At 50.2% G+C, this 14,520-nt stretch overlaps 10 non-coding genes and 1 pseudogene across 10 annotated transcripts; all 11 read right to left on the reverse strand.

Moving 5' to 3' along the window:
• Positions 1-537: 537 nt before the first annotated feature.
• On the reverse strand, positions 538-701 carry LOC140993110 (U1 spliceosomal RNA). The gene has a single exon (XR_012178611.1). It is a non-coding gene; the product is annotated as a U1 spliceosomal RNA (small nuclear RNA).
• Positions 702-1,346: 645 nt separating this feature from the next.
• On the reverse strand, positions 1,347-1,510 carry LOC140993122 (U1 spliceosomal RNA). The gene has a single exon (XR_012178622.1). It is a non-coding gene; the product is annotated as a U1 spliceosomal RNA (small nuclear RNA).
• Positions 1,511-2,155: 645 nt separating this feature from the next.
• On the reverse strand, positions 2,156-2,319 carry LOC140993134 (U1 spliceosomal RNA). Its single transcript, XR_012178633.1, has one exon. It is a non-coding gene; the product is annotated as a U1 spliceosomal RNA (small nuclear RNA).
• Positions 2,320-2,964: 645 nt separating this feature from the next.
• LOC140993146 (U1 spliceosomal RNA) lies at positions 2,965-3,128 on the reverse strand. Its single transcript, XR_012178644.1, has one exon. It is a non-coding gene; the product is annotated as a U1 spliceosomal RNA (small nuclear RNA).
• A 645-nt stretch (positions 3,129-3,773) lies between these two features.
• On the reverse strand, positions 3,774-3,937 carry LOC140992789 (U1 spliceosomal RNA). Its single transcript, XR_012178338.1, has one exon. It is a non-coding gene; the product is annotated as a U1 spliceosomal RNA (small nuclear RNA).
• Positions 3,938-4,582: 645 nt separating this feature from the next.
• Positions 4,583-4,746, reverse strand: LOC140993158 (U1 spliceosomal RNA). The gene has a single exon (XR_012178655.1). It is a non-coding gene; the product is annotated as a U1 spliceosomal RNA (small nuclear RNA).
• Positions 4,747-5,391: 645 nt separating this feature from the next.
• Positions 5,392-5,555, reverse strand: LOC140992482 (U1 spliceosomal RNA). Its single transcript, XR_012178061.1, has one exon. It is a non-coding gene; the product is annotated as a U1 spliceosomal RNA (small nuclear RNA).
• Positions 5,556-6,200: 645 nt separating this feature from the next.
• LOC140992494 (U1 spliceosomal RNA) lies at positions 6,201-6,364 on the reverse strand. The gene has a single exon (XR_012178072.1). It is a non-coding gene; the product is annotated as a U1 spliceosomal RNA (small nuclear RNA).
• A 645-nt stretch (positions 6,365-7,009) lies between these two features.
• Positions 7,010-7,173, reverse strand: LOC140992506 (U1 spliceosomal RNA). Its single transcript, XR_012178083.1, has one exon. It is a non-coding gene; the product is annotated as a U1 spliceosomal RNA (small nuclear RNA).
• Positions 7,174-7,818: 645 nt separating this feature from the next.
• On the reverse strand, positions 7,819-7,994 carry LOC140992813 (U1 spliceosomal RNA; annotated as a pseudogene).
• Positions 7,995-13,900: 5,906 nt separating this feature from the next.
• LOC140992784 (U1 spliceosomal RNA) lies at positions 13,901-14,064 on the reverse strand. The gene has a single exon (XR_012178334.1). It is a non-coding gene; the product is annotated as a U1 spliceosomal RNA (small nuclear RNA).
• Between the last annotated feature and the right edge of the window lie 456 nt (positions 14,065-14,520).

A 14,520-nucleotide genomic window follows, 5' to 3' on the forward strand; every position in this document is an offset into this window, starting at 1 on the left:
TCCTCATTGGGCACTAAAAGTTGCTGCAAATTCAAAAACACTGGTGCGACTTGACGAGGGTGGCTGGTCCACACATTGTGCCTGTTTTGTGTCCTTTTTCCAGCGATCCATCGCTCGGCAAAATAGAAAAATAACACTCCGTCAACGGCCACTTGGCATGATGTCTCCGCCCAGTCTGAATGCAACCAGAGACAATGTGCCGCACAAAAGCCTACCAGTAGGCATTCCAGCAATGGACGCGTCCAGACCACATTTCTTATGCAATGCCTCGCAGAGGAGGAGACGCAACAAGGTTTGTGCCGTCTCTAGCAGGCCACGCCCACTCTGCCCTTTTACCGGGAAAACGGGTAACCCGCACGCAACGCACTGCGACACAGCAGACGCCGGTGTACTGCAACGCTGTGACTTTCAGGACGGATTGAAACGGTAACACAAGGACCCCAAAGCAGCATTCAGAGGTTGAAGGTTGGCTTTCCGAGCTGCTCGGCAGAAAGCGCGGGAGACGAGCACTCATTTGTTTTTCTTCCACATTGTCATCAGGGGAGAGCGCGGACGCAGTCCCCCACTACCACAAATTATGCAGTCGAGATTCCCACATTTGGGGAATTCGCAGGGGTCAGCACAACCGGAGTGCAATGGCTGAGCCTCGCCCTGGGTGAACCACCTTCTTGATCATGGTATCTCCCCTGCCAGGTAAGTATGAGTTGGAACAGTCTGACACAGGATGGCCTTTCCCAGGCTCAGCCCCCTGGCTGACGGTGCCTCTGGGGGGATAATAGCAGAGTTAGGTGCCTTGGGCAATTTGCTCATCCTCATTGGGCACTAAAAGTTGCTGCAAATTCAAAAACACTGGTGCGACTTGACGAGGGTGGCTGGTCCACACATTGTGCCTGTTTTGTGTCCTTTTTCCAGCGATCCATCGCTCGGCAAAATAGAAAAATAACACTCCGTCAACAGCCACTTGGCATGATGTCTCCGCCCAGTCTGAATGCAACCAGAGACAATGTGCCGCACAAAAGCCTACCAGTAGGCATTCCAGCAATGGACGCGTCCAGACCACATTTCTTATGCAATGGCTCGCAGAGGAGGAGACGCAACAAGGTTTGTGCCGTCTCTAGCAGGCCACGCCCACTCTGCCCTTTTACCGGGAAAACGGGTAACCCGCACGCAACGCACTGCGACACAGCAGACGCCGGTGTACTGCAACGCTGTGACTTTCAGGACGGATTGAAACGGTAACACAAGGACCCCAAAGCAGCATTCAGAGGTTGAAGGTTGGCTTTCCGAGCTGCTCGGCAGAAAGTGCGGGAGACGAGCACTCATTTGTTTTTCTTCCACATTGTCATCAGGGGAGAGCGCGGACGCAGTCCCCCACTACCACAAATTATGCAGTCGAGATTCCCACATTTGGGGAATTCGCAGGGGTCAGCACAACCGGAGTGCAATGGCTGAGCCTCGCCCTGGGTGAACCACCTTCTTGATCATGGTATCTCCCCTGCCAGGTAAGTATGAGTTGGAACAGTCTGACACAGGATGGCCTTTCCCAGGCTCAGCCCCCTGGCTGACGGTGCCTCTGGGGGGATAATAGCAGAGTTAGGTGCCTTGGGCAATTTGCTCATCCTCATTGGGCACTAAAAGTTGCTGCAAATTCAAAAACACTGGTGCGACTTGACGAGGGTGGCTGGTCCACACATTGTGCCTGTTTTGTGTCCTTTTTCCAGCGATCCATCGCTCTGCAAAATAGAAAAATAACACTCCGTCAACGGCCACTTGGCATGATGTCTCCGCCCAGTCTGAATGCAACCAGAGACAATGTGCCGCACAAAAGCCTACCAGTAGGCATTCCAGCAATGGACACGTCCAGACCACATTTCTTATGCAATGCCTCGCAGAGGAGGAGACGCAACAAGGTTTGTGCCGTCTCTAGCAGGCCACGCCCACTCTGCCCTTTTACCGGGAAAACGGGTAACCCGCACGCAACGCACTGCGACACAGCAGACGCCGGTGTACTGCAACGCTGTGACTTTCAGGACGGATTGAAACGGTAACACAAGGACCCCAAAGCAGCATTCAGAGGTTGAAGGTCGGCTTTCCGAGCTGCTCGGCAGAAAGCGCGGGAGACGAGCACTCACTTGTTTTTCTTCCACATTGTCATCAGGGGAGAGCGCGGACGCAGTCCCCCACTACCACAAATTATGCAGTCGAGATTCCCACATTTGGGGAATTCGCAGGGGTCAGCACAACCGGAGTGCAATGGCTGAGCCTCGCCCTGGGTGAACCACCTTCTTGATCATGGTATCTCCCCTGCCAGGTAAGTATGAGTTGGAACAGTCTGACACAGGATGGCCTTTCCCAGGCTCAGCCCCCTGGCTGACGGTGCCTCTTGGGGGATAATAGCAGAGTTAGGTGCCTTGGGCAATTTGCTCATCCTCATTGGGCACTAAAAGTTGCTGCAAATTCAAAAACACTGGTGCGACTTGACGAGGGGGGCTGGTCCACACATTGTGCCTGTTTTGTGTCCTTTTTCCAGCGATCCATCGCTCGGCAAAATAGAAAAATAACACTCCGTCAACGGCCACTTGGCATGATGTCTCCGCCCAGTCTGAATGCAACCAGAGACAATGTGCCGCACAAAAGCCTACCAGTAGGCATTCCAGCAATGGACGCGTCCAGACCACATTTCTTATGCAATGCCTCGCAGAGGAGGAGACGCAACAAGGTTTGTGCCGTCTCTAGCAGGCCACGCCCACTCTGCCCTTTTACCGGGAAAACGGGTAACCCGCACGCAACGCACTGCGACACAGCAGACGCCGGTGTACTGCAACGCTGTGACTTTCAGGACGGATTGAAACGGTAACACAAGGACCCCAAAGCAGCATTCAGAGGTTGAAGGTTGGCTTTCCGAGCTGCTCGGCAGAAAGCGCGGGAGACGAGCACTCATTTGTTTTTCTTCCACATTGTCATCAGGGGAGAGCGCGGACGCAGTCCCCCACTACCACAAATTATGCAGTCGAGATTCCCACATTTGGGGAATTCGCAGGGGTCAGCACAACCGGAGTGCAATGGCTGAGCCTCGCCCTGGGTGAACCACCTTCTTGATCATGGTATCTCCCCTGCCAGGTAAGTATGAGTTGGAACAGTCTGACACAGGATGGCCTTTCCCAGGCTCAGCCCCCTGGCTGACGGTGCCTCTGGGGGGATAATAGCAGCGTTAGGTGCCTTGGGCAATTTGCTCATCCTCATTGGGCACTAAAAGTTGCTGCAAATTCAAAAACACTGGTGCGACTTGACGAGGGTGGCTGGTCCACACATTGTGCCTGTTTTGTGTCCTTTTTCCAGCGATCCATCGCTCGGCAAAATAGAAAAATAACACTCCGTCAACGGCCACTTGGCATGATGTCTCCGCCCAGTCTGAATGCAACCAGAGACAATGTGCCGCACAAAAGCCTACCAGTAGGCATTCCAGCAATGGACGTGTCCAGACCACATTTCTTATGCAATGCCTCGCAGAGGAGGAGACGCAACAAGGTTTGTGCCGTCTCTAGCAGGCCACGCCCACTCTGCCCTTTTACCGGGAAAACGGGTAACCCGCACGCAACGCACTGCGACACAGCAGACGCCGGTGTACTGCAACGCTGTGACTTTCAGGACGGATTGAAACGGTAACACAAGGACCCCAAAGCAGCATTCAGAGGTTGAAGGTTGGCTTTCCGAGCTGCTCGGCAGAAAGCGCGCCAGACGAGCACTCACTTGTTTTTCTTCCACATTGTCATCAGGGGAGAGCGCGGACGCAGTCCCCCACTACCACAAATTATGCAGTCGAGATTCCCACATTTGGGGAATTCGCAGGGGTCAGCACAACCGGAGTGCAATGGCTGAGCCTCGCCCTGGGTGAACCACCTTCTTGATTATGGTATCTCCCCTGCCAGGTAAGTATGAGTTGGAACAGTCTGACACAGGATGGCCTTTCCCAGGCTCAGCCCCCTGGCTGACGGTGCCTCTTGGGGGATAATAGCAGAGTTAGGTGCCTTGGGCAATTTGCTCATCCTCATTGGGCACTAAAAGTTGCTGCAAATTCAAAAACACTGGTGCGACTTGACGAGGGGGGCTGGTCCACACATTGTGCCTGTTTTGTGTCCTTTTTCCAGCGATCCATCGCTCGGCAAAATAGAAAAATAACACTCCGTCAACGGCCACTTGGCATGATGTCTCCGCCCAGTCTGAATGCAACCAGAGACAATGTGCCGCACAAAAGCCTACCAGTAGGCATTCCAGCAATGGACGCGTCCAGACCACATTTCTTATGCAATGCCTCGCAGAGGAGGAGACGCAACAAGGTTTGTGCCGTCTCTAGCAGGCCACGCCCACTCTGCCCTTTTACCGGGAAAACGGGTAACCCGCACGCAACGCACTGCGACACAGCAGACGCCGGTGTACTGCAACGCTGTGACTTTCAGGACGGATTGAAACGGTAACACAAGGACCCCAAAGCAGCATTCAGAGGTTGAAGGTTGGCTTTCCGAGCTGCTCGGCAGAAAGCGCGGGAGACGAGCACTCATTTGTTTTTCTTCCACATTGTCATCAGGGGAGAGCGCGGACGCAGTCCCCCACTACCACAAATTATGCAGTCGAGATTCCCACATTTGGGGAATTCGCAGGGGTCAGCACAACCGGAGTGCAATGGCTGAGCCTCGCCCTGGGTGAACCACCTTCTTGATCATGGTATCTCCCCTGCCAGGTAAGTATGAGTTGGAACAGTCTGACACAGGATGGCCTTTCCCAGGCTCAGCCCCCTGGCTGACGGTGCCTCTGGGGGGATAATAGCAGAGTTAGGTGCCTTGGGCAATTTGCTCATCCTCATTGGGCACTAAAAGTTGCTGCAAATTCAAAAACACTGGTGCGACTTGACGAGGGTGGCTGGTCCACACATTGTGCCTGTTTTGTGTCCTTTTTCCAGCGATCCATCGCTCGGCAAAATAGAAAAATAACACTCCGTCAACAGCCACTTGGCATGATGTCTCCGCCCAGTCTGAATGCAACCAGAGACAATGTGCCGCACAAAAGCCTACCAGTAGGCATTTAAGCAATGGACGCGTCCAGACCACATTTCTTATGCAATGGCTCGCAGAGGAGGAGACGCAACAAGGTTTGTGCCGTCTCTAGCAGGCCACGCCCACTCTGCCCTTTTACCGGGAAAACGGGTAACCCGCACGCAACGCACTGCGACACAGCAGACGCCGGTGTACTGCAACGCTGTGACTTTCAGGACGGATTGAAACGGTAACACAAGGACCCCAAAGCAGCATTCAGAGGTTGAAGGTTGGCTTTCCGAGCTGCTCGGCAGAAAGTGCGGGAGACGAGCACTCATTTGTTTTTCTTCCACATTGTCATCAGGGGAGAGCGCGGACGCAGTCCCCCACTACCACAAATTATGCAGTCGAGATTCCCACATTTGGGGAATTCGCAGGGGTCAGCACAACCGGAGTGCAATGGCTGAGCCTCGCCCTGGGTGAACCACCTTCTTGATCATGGTATCTCCCCTGCCAGGTAAGTATGAGTTGGAACAGTCTGACACAGGATGGCCTTTCCCAGGCTCAGCCCCCTGGCTGACGGTGCCTCTGGGGGGATAATAGCAGAGTTAGGTGCCTTGGGCAATTTGCTCATCCTCATTGGGCACTAAAAGTTGCTGCAAATTCAAAAACACTGGTGCGACTTGACGAGGGTGGCTGGTCCACACATTGTGCCTGTTTTGTGTCCTTTTTCCAGCGATCCATCGCTCTGCAAAATAGAAAAATAACACTCCGTCAACGGCCACTTGGCATGATGTCTCCGCCCAGTCTGAATGCAACCAGAGACAATGTGCCGCACAAAAGCCTACCAGTAGGCATTCCAGCAATGGACACGTCCAGACCACATTTCTTATGCAATGCCTCGCAGAGGAGGAGACGCAACAAGGTTTGTGCCGTCTCTAGCAGGCCACGCCCACTCTGCCCTTTTACCGGGAAAACGGGTAACCCGCACGCAACGCACTGCGACACAGCAGACGCCGGTGTACTGCAACGCTGTGACTTTCAGGACGGATTGAAACGGTAACACAAGGACCCCAAAGCAGCATTCAGAGGTTGAAGGTCGGCTTTCCGAGCTGCTCGGCAGAAAGCGCGGGAGACGAGCACTCACTTGTTTTTCTTCCACATTGTCATCAGGGGAGAGCGCGGACGCAGTCCCCCACTACCACAAATTATGCAGTCGAGATTCCCACATTTGGGGAATTCGCAGGGGTCAGCACAACCGGAGTGCAATGGCTGAGCCTCGCCCTGGGTGAACCACCTTCTTGATCATGGTATCTCCCCTGCCAGGTAAGTATGAGTTGGAACAGTCTGACACAGGATGGCCTTTCCCAGGCTCAGCCCCCTGGCTGACGGTGCCTCTTGGGGGATAATAGCAGAGTTAGGTGCCTTGGGCAATTTGCTCATCCTCATTGGGCACTAAAAGTTGCTGCAAATTCAAAAACACTGGTGCGACTTGACGAGGGGGGCTGGTCCACACATTGTGCCTGTTTTGTGTCCTTTTTCCAGCGATCCATCGCTCGGCAAAATAGAAAAATAACACTCCGTCAACGGCCACTTGGCATGATGTCTCCGCCCAGTCTGAATGCAACCAGAGACAATGTGCCGCACAAAAGCCTACCAGTAGGCATTCCAGCAATGGACGCGTCCAGACCACATTTCTTATGCAATGCCTCGCAGAGGAGGAGACGCAACAAGGTTTGTGCCGTCTCTAGCAGGCCACGCCCACTCTGCCCTTTTACCGGGAAAACGGGTAACCCGCACGCAACGCACTGCGACACAGCAGACGCCGGTGTACTGCAACGCTGTGACTTTCAGGACGGATTGAAACGGTAACACAAGGACCCCAAAGCAGCATTCAGAGGTTGAAGGTCGGCTTTCCGAGCTGCTCGGCAGAAAGCGCGGGAGACGAGCACTCACTTGTTTTTCTTCCACATTGTCATCAGGGGAGAGCGCGGACGCAGTCCCCCACTACCACAAATTATGCAGTCGAGATTCCCACATTTGGGGAATTCGCAGGGGTCAGCACAACCGGAGTGCAATGGCTGAGCCTCGCCCTGGGTGAACCACCTTCTTGATCATGGTATCTCCCCTGCCAGGTAAGTATGAGTTGGAACAGTCTGACACAGGATGGCCTTTCCCAGGCTCAGCCCCCTGGCTGACGGTGCCTCTTGGGGGATAATAGCAGAGTTAGGTGCCTTGGGCAATTTGCTCATCCTCATTGGGCACTAAAAGTTGCTGCAAATTCAAAAACACTGGTGCGACTTGACGAGGGTGGCTGGTCCACACATTGTGCCTGTTTTGTGTCCTTTTTCCAGCGATCCATCGCTCGGCAAAATAGAAAAATAACACTCCGTCAACGGCCACTTGGCATGATGTCTCCGCCCAGTCTGAATGCAACCAGAGACAATGTGCCGCACAAAAGCCTACCAGTAGGCATTCCAGCAATGGACGTGTCCAGACCACATTTCTTATGCAATGCCTCGCAGAGGAGGAGACGCAACAAGGTTTGTGCCGTCTCTAGCAGGCCACGCCCACTCTGCCCTTTTACCGGGAAAACGGGTAACCCGCACGCAACGCACTGCGACACAGCAGACGCCGGTGTACTGCAACGCTGTGACTTTCAGGACGGATTGAAACGGTAACACAAGGACCCCAAAGCAGCATTCAGAGGTTGAAGGTTGGCTTTCCGAGCTGCTCGGCAGAAAGCGCGCCAGACGAGCACTCACTTGTTTTTCTTCCACATTGTCATCAGGGGAGAGCGCGGACGCAGTCCCCCACTACCACAAATTATGCAGTCGAGATTCCCACATTTGGGGAATTCGCAGGGGTCAGCACAACCGGAGTGCAATGGCTGAGCCTCGCCCTGGGTGAACCACTTTTTTTCACTTTTTAGAAGCTTTTATTAATTTCAGTCAAAATTAGTTACAGACATACATAAATCACACAATTACAATTACCCAACACCAAGTAGATATTCTAATCAAATAAATAATAGTTACATTCAATAAACATTCCATTCAGCAGTTGTAACATCAAATAGATGTTCCATTCAGTTTCCTTAATTTTAAAAAAGATCCATTAAAGCAACAGGAATTTTGTCAGTTTTCCACCAATTTTTCATTTCTTGATCATTATACTTAATTCTATCCCTAATGATGTAGTCCCTGACACCTGTAATGCCAACCTTTGCCACAGAATCAGGTGAAATAGAGAGCTTTCTGAAGGCAGTTAGGTTTCTGCATTTCCAGATACTTTCTTTGACACAGTTGATGATTGCCCACCACCTTTCATTTCTGTCCTTTTCATCTGTCTCAATGTTTCCATATAAAACATCCATTTCATTAGGGGCTCTAAAAAGGTCTGTTAACCATGGTTTTACAATTTCCCACACTGCCCTTGAAACAGCGCATGACCAAAAGCAGTGAGCCACATCTTCACCATCATTACAATTTTTTATTGGACATTTAGCACTACGTGTGCATCGCCTTCTCAGCAAGAAGGCTCTTGTAGGGACACAATTTTGGGCTATCTTCCAGGCCAGGTCCTTATGTACATTGAACAAAAATGGTAAGTTTACATTTTTCCAAACTCTGATGCATTTGCTCTCAGGTAGGATACCTACCGGCACAAGGCTAGAGGTCGGGGGTGAAAGGCACCCCTCCACATCAACCCTATCTATTTTACCTACCACGGACCAATCTAACTTTGCTACTTTAAAGAGTGTTAATGCTCTCTCGTATAGAGCTGGTCTACTTTCAGCATTGGGCGTACAAAGAGAAACCCTTTTACCCTTCCCTCTATACATCATGCGGCCTACCCAAAACTTGGCAAAATGAAACCAGAGACTGGTATTGCTCTCTGTAAAAACAGCATTCAAAATTGGTGTCAAAAAAAGGGCATCAAATTTGGCCCCCAACTCAGGTACAGCTTTCCCTCCTTTAACCAGAGGTTTGTACATGATGTCTCTTTTGACATGTTCTTGTTGGGAGCTCCAAATGAATTGAAACATGATGCGTCTCAAAGAGGTCAGGAATGTCTTGGGAGCTGGCAGAGTGGCCGCCAGAAAGGTCAAAGAGGCCAGAACCTCAGCCTTAATCACCAAAATTTTGCCAGTGAATGTTAGATCCCTCTGCTCCCACTGAAGCAATTTTCCTTTGATAGCTGGTAGTCTTGCTTCCCAATTTATTATTTCCATTCCCTTCCCAATTTCCACTCCCAAAATTTTTACTCTCTCTTCTTTTTCAACTAACCCTAAATCAGGCTTTCTTTCTGGCCAATTAAGGTAGAGGATCTCACTCTTGGCCCGGTTCAGTTTGGCCCCAGATGCTTGAGAAAATTGCTCACTCCACTGGAGGGCTTTAACCATTGAATTATTGCTGGTACAAAGGATTGTCAAGTCATCCATATACAGGGACATTTTAGCCTCCTTTCCATTACTACCAGGGACAGGAAGGCCCCGAATATCAGTGTCATGTTTTATCCCACAGGCCAGAGGCTCCATGGCTAGTACAAACAGGCTGACTGATAGCGGGCATCCCTGTCTGACCCCTGCCTGGATCTTAATAGGTTCACTGAAGTGGCCATTAATGTTTACTCTACTAGAGCAATCAAAGTACAGTAAATTAATCCATGCCCTCAACTGTGGGCCGAACCCAAACCTCACCAGTGCTTCTTTGAGATACTCATGGCTTATTCTATCAAAGGCTTTTTCTAAATCCAGGCCAGCAATACATAGGGGTACATTGCGATCTAAAGCATACAAGTATGAATCTCTTATTAAAGCAAGGTTATCACTCATGGAGCGACCTGGAACCACACAGGTCTGCTCGACCCCAACCAACCTCTCTATCACCTCTTGTAGGCGAAGAAAGATTGCTTTTGCTAGAATCTTACGATCAACACCAAGGAGTGTAAGGGGGCGCCAGTTTTTAAGATCTTTTTTTTCACCTTTCTTGTATAGAAGGGAAATGGTACCTTCCTTTAGGGATGGTGGTAACGACCCTAATTGGAGGCTCTCATTGTACATCTCCAAAAGAGGGGCCTTTAACTCTGCCCAGAAGGTAGTATAAAATTCTTTTGGCAACCCATCTGCCCCAGGGGCCTTGTTATTTTGCATGCTTTCTACTGCTTTGGTGAGTTCACTCAGAGATATTTTACTGTCAAGCTTCCCTTTAAATTCGTTAATATTTTTATCTACTTTAGAAAGAAGGTTTTCTAAAGCTGTCTTATCTAAATCTTCACTTTTGTAAAGATCAGAGTAGAAGGAGTGTACACAACTTAGTATCTCATGTATTTCAGTTTTTTCTTGTCCCTCTTTATTCTTTAATCCTTCTATAAAGTTTTTAGGCCTAGCTAATTTCCTAAAAAAGTATCTAGAGCATTTTTCATTGTTTTCCATGTGGTGGACTCGGCTACGAATCAGTAGCCCCCGACTGGCCGCCGTGGAGAGGCGTAACATCTCTCTCTTCAATTGAGCTATATCCTCTGCAACATCTAGCCCGGCATAAGCCATTATATAAAATCTCTGCAGCTTTGCCTGATATTTCTGGAGCTTCAGACGTCTCTTTTTAGCAGTTCGTTTACCCACCTCTATGAAAAAAGTTTTTGCCCTAATCTTGACTTCTTCCCACCATTCCCCCACAGAGTTGAAGGAGGGCTTAAGAGAGAGCCATTGGTTAAGCTTCACCTTAAAATCATTGACCACCTTTGCATCTTGTAGTAGGGAAATATTCAGCTTCCATGAACCTCTACCTTTTTTGATGTTTTCTTTAAACATGAGAGAACATTCAATTTTATGATGGTCAGAGAAAAAAACTGGCGTGACTGCTGCATCTACAACCTGCAGCCCCCTTGATGTCAACAGAAAGTCTATTCTGGAATGGGTTCTGCCGTTGGACCAGGTATACCCAGGTAAACTCGGATTTTTTAAGCGGTAAACATCTATCAGTCTAAAATCTTTAATAATGTTTTTTAGGATTTCAGAACTGGAGTCCAGCCTTACTGTGGAGGTGGTTAACTTTTCTTTTTTGCTTACCAAGCAGTTGAAATCGCCACCCAGAATGACCTCTCTGTTACACAACAAAAGGGGTTGTAATTCTTTGAGCACTGTTAACCGTTCTCGGAGCTCAACAGGGCAATACACATTGATTACTCTTAACTTAGCGTTAAACAGTGAAACATCAACACATAGAATTCTCCCATCTATCACACGTTGTACCTTCTGGATGATAAAATCATGCCCTCTAAATAATACTGCAACCCCTGAAGATCTGTTTTTGTTGTCGCCTGACCATACTGATGGGCCGTGGCTCCATCTCTCCTCGAAGACCTTGTAATTCTCTCTATAGGATACATTACATTCTTGAAGTAGGAAGATGTCATTACCCTCTGAGTGTAGAAAAGTGAAGGCTGATGAGCACTTTACTGGGTCATTTAGTCCTCTAGTATTGAGGGATGCTATAGAGAGAGGAGCCATAGAAGTGCAGTTCAAAGGGGTGAAGAGGGTTAGTTCAGTGACAACTATGTAACATCTACTTTTTCTTAATTATCTTCTTTTTCTTTGGTTTCACATCTCTTTCCACCTTTCTTGACATGTCTTTTATCTGTGTTGTAGATGTAAAAGCAACTACAACATCTTGCTCAAGAAAGGGGTTTGATGTGGGGGAGGAAACGGGCCAGTTGGAATGAGGTAACACAGAAGAGGTCGAGGGGGAGGATTCACCTGATGGGGGGGACTCATTTACCCGTTTTCTTGAAGGAGAGTCCACTGTGTCTGGTACCAAGGTGGTGGCAATGGGAAGGGGCAAAGAGGTCAGTAAGGACTGGGAGGCATCTTCAGCCCGTTCCATGGAGGTCTGGGAGCTGGGATCTGGCACTGATGCAAGGTTGACTGTAGATGTTGACCTCGGGCGCTGGCCATCCAATGATGAGGAGGCAGATGAGTCTGGTCCCTGATGGATGGTGATGATTGGCAGCAGGGATGTTGAGCCCTCAACTTCCTCGAAGAGAGAATTGGCTGTTGGTTCTTGTTTCAAGGTAGCTGCATGAGGAGAGATGCTAGCCAGCAGGTTGTCCAGACGGTTCCCTGCCTCCTGTAGAGTCATCGGTGTCAACTCTGTCCTTGAGCTGGAGCCAGGTTCGGGAGGATGGTCTGCTTGATGGAAAGCAGTGAGGTCCATTGTGGAGGCAGGGGAGTTGAACGCTTCGTCGTCATTCTCTAATAGCCCAGCGCTCCAGTCCAAGACTCGTGTTCCCTCTTGTACCTCCTCCTCCAGGTCCAACACCGGTTCTTCACTTGGCTGTTGGAGTGCAGGGCCAGATGGCTGTCGCACTGGGCTTGTATGTTGAGAGGGCGCCTGATTGTTGCCAGAGTTTTCAGCAATGTGGTCTTGGCCTAAAGAAACAATTGATCTTACTGTGGACAGTTTCAGCCGGTTGGAGTATGCTTGAGGGCAGTCTTTAAAGCGATGTTGGGCTGAGGCACAGAGATTGCATTTTACAGGGGTTGGACATTGGGCTGTTGTATGGTCGAATGCTTTGCAGTTCCTGCAGATGTCCACCGTACATGCAGCAGCCAGATGTTCTAGGCTGCCGCATTTACGACATTCTTTTGGCTGACCAGAGTAGAACACAGACCCTCTGAAGGCTCCCAACTGGATGGTGCTTGGGAGATGCTGGAGGACCCCCTGTCGCCTTATGAGACGCACTTGAAATCGTCTGGTGCCTGTCTTGATTCCATCTATGTCAACAACTTCCATGGCATGAATCACCTCACAGTACCGAGCCATCCATGTCCAAACATCCTGGTTCCTGACTCTCTCAGAGAAAATCATTACATGTACTGTTTTCAGGTCTCTCTCTGCCAAAGGTGACATAATAATGTTCTTGAAGCTTGTTGTTGACTTTTTCTTGATTTCAAACTTTTCCAGGCAACTTTCGTAGTATCGTGTTGTTGTAAATATCACCTCAAAGATCTTCTTACCCGGAAATGCAAAAACGTAGTCAAGCTGGTTGGTGGAAATGCCAAGTTCTTTTTGCAAAATCTGTCTGCTGAATTGCAGCCGGTCCATCTGAAGATCTTCCAGAAGGTCGAAGCGGACAGCATTCCTGCGGTTGGCTTGATTGTTTCCTAACGCCCTGGGTGAACCACCTTCTTGATCATGGTATCTCCCCTGCCAGGTAAGTATGAGTTGGAACAGTCTGACACAGGATGGCCTTTCCCAGGCTCAGCCCCCTGGCTGACGGTGCCTCTTGGGGGATAATAGCAGAGTTAGGTGCCTTGGGCAATTTGCTCATCCTCATTGGGCACTAAAAGTTGCTGCAAATTCAAAAACACTGGTGCGACTTGACGAGGGTGGCTGGTCCACACATTGTGCCTGTTTTGTGTCCTTTTTCCAGCGATCCATCGCTCGGCAAAATAGAAAAATAACACTCCGTCAACGGCCACTTGGCATGATGTCTCCGCCCAGTCTGAATGCAACCAGAGACAATGTGCCGCACAAAAGCCTACCAGTAGGCATTCCAGCAATGGACGCGTCCAGACCACATTTCTTATGCAATGCCTCGCAGAGGAGGAGACGCAACAAGGTTTGTGCCGTCTCTAGCAGGCCACGCCCACTCTGCCCTTTTACCGGGAAAACGGGTAACCCGCACGCAACGCACTGCGACACAGCAGACGCCGGTGTACTGCAACGCTGTGACTTTCAGGACGGATTGAAACGGTAACACAAGGACCCCAAAGCAGCATTCAGAGGTTGAAGGTTGGCTTTCCGAGCTGCTCGGCAGAAAGCGCGGGAGACGAGCACTCATTTGTTTTTCTTCCACATTGTCATCAGGGGAGAGCGCGGACGCAGTCCCCCACTACCACAAATTATGCAGTCGAGATTCCCACATTTGGGGAATTCGCAGGGGTCAGCACAACCGGAGTGCAACGGCTGAGCCTCGCCCTGGGTGAACCACCTTCTTGATCATGGTATCTCCCCTGCCAGGTAAGTATGAGTTGGAACAGTCTGACACAGGATGGCCTTTCCCAGGCTCAGCCCCCTGGCTGACGGTGCCTCTGGGGGGATAATAGCAGAGTTAGGTGCCTTGGGCAATTTGCTCATCCTCATTGGGCACTAAAAGTTGCTGCAAATTCAAAAACACTGGTGCGACTTGACGAGGGTGGCTGGTCCACACATTGTGCCTGTTTTGTGTCCTTTTTCCAGCGATCCATCGCTCGGCAAAATAGAAAAATAACACTCCGTCAACGGCCACTTGGCATGATGTCTCCGCCCAGTCTGAATGCAACCAGAGACAATGTGCCGCACAAAAGCCTACCAGTAGGCATTCCAGCAATGGACGTGTCCAGACCACATTTCTTATGCAATGCCTCGCAGAGGAGGAGACGCAACAAGGTTTGTGCCGTCTCTAGCAGGCCACGCCCACTCTGCCCTTTTACCGGGAAAACGGG

Source organism: Pagrus major, chromosome 24 (genome assembly GCF_040436345.1).
Source record: "Pagrus major chromosome 24, Pma_NU_1.0".
NCBI lineage: Eukaryota > Metazoa > Chordata > Actinopteri > Spariformes > Sparidae > Pagrus > Pagrus major.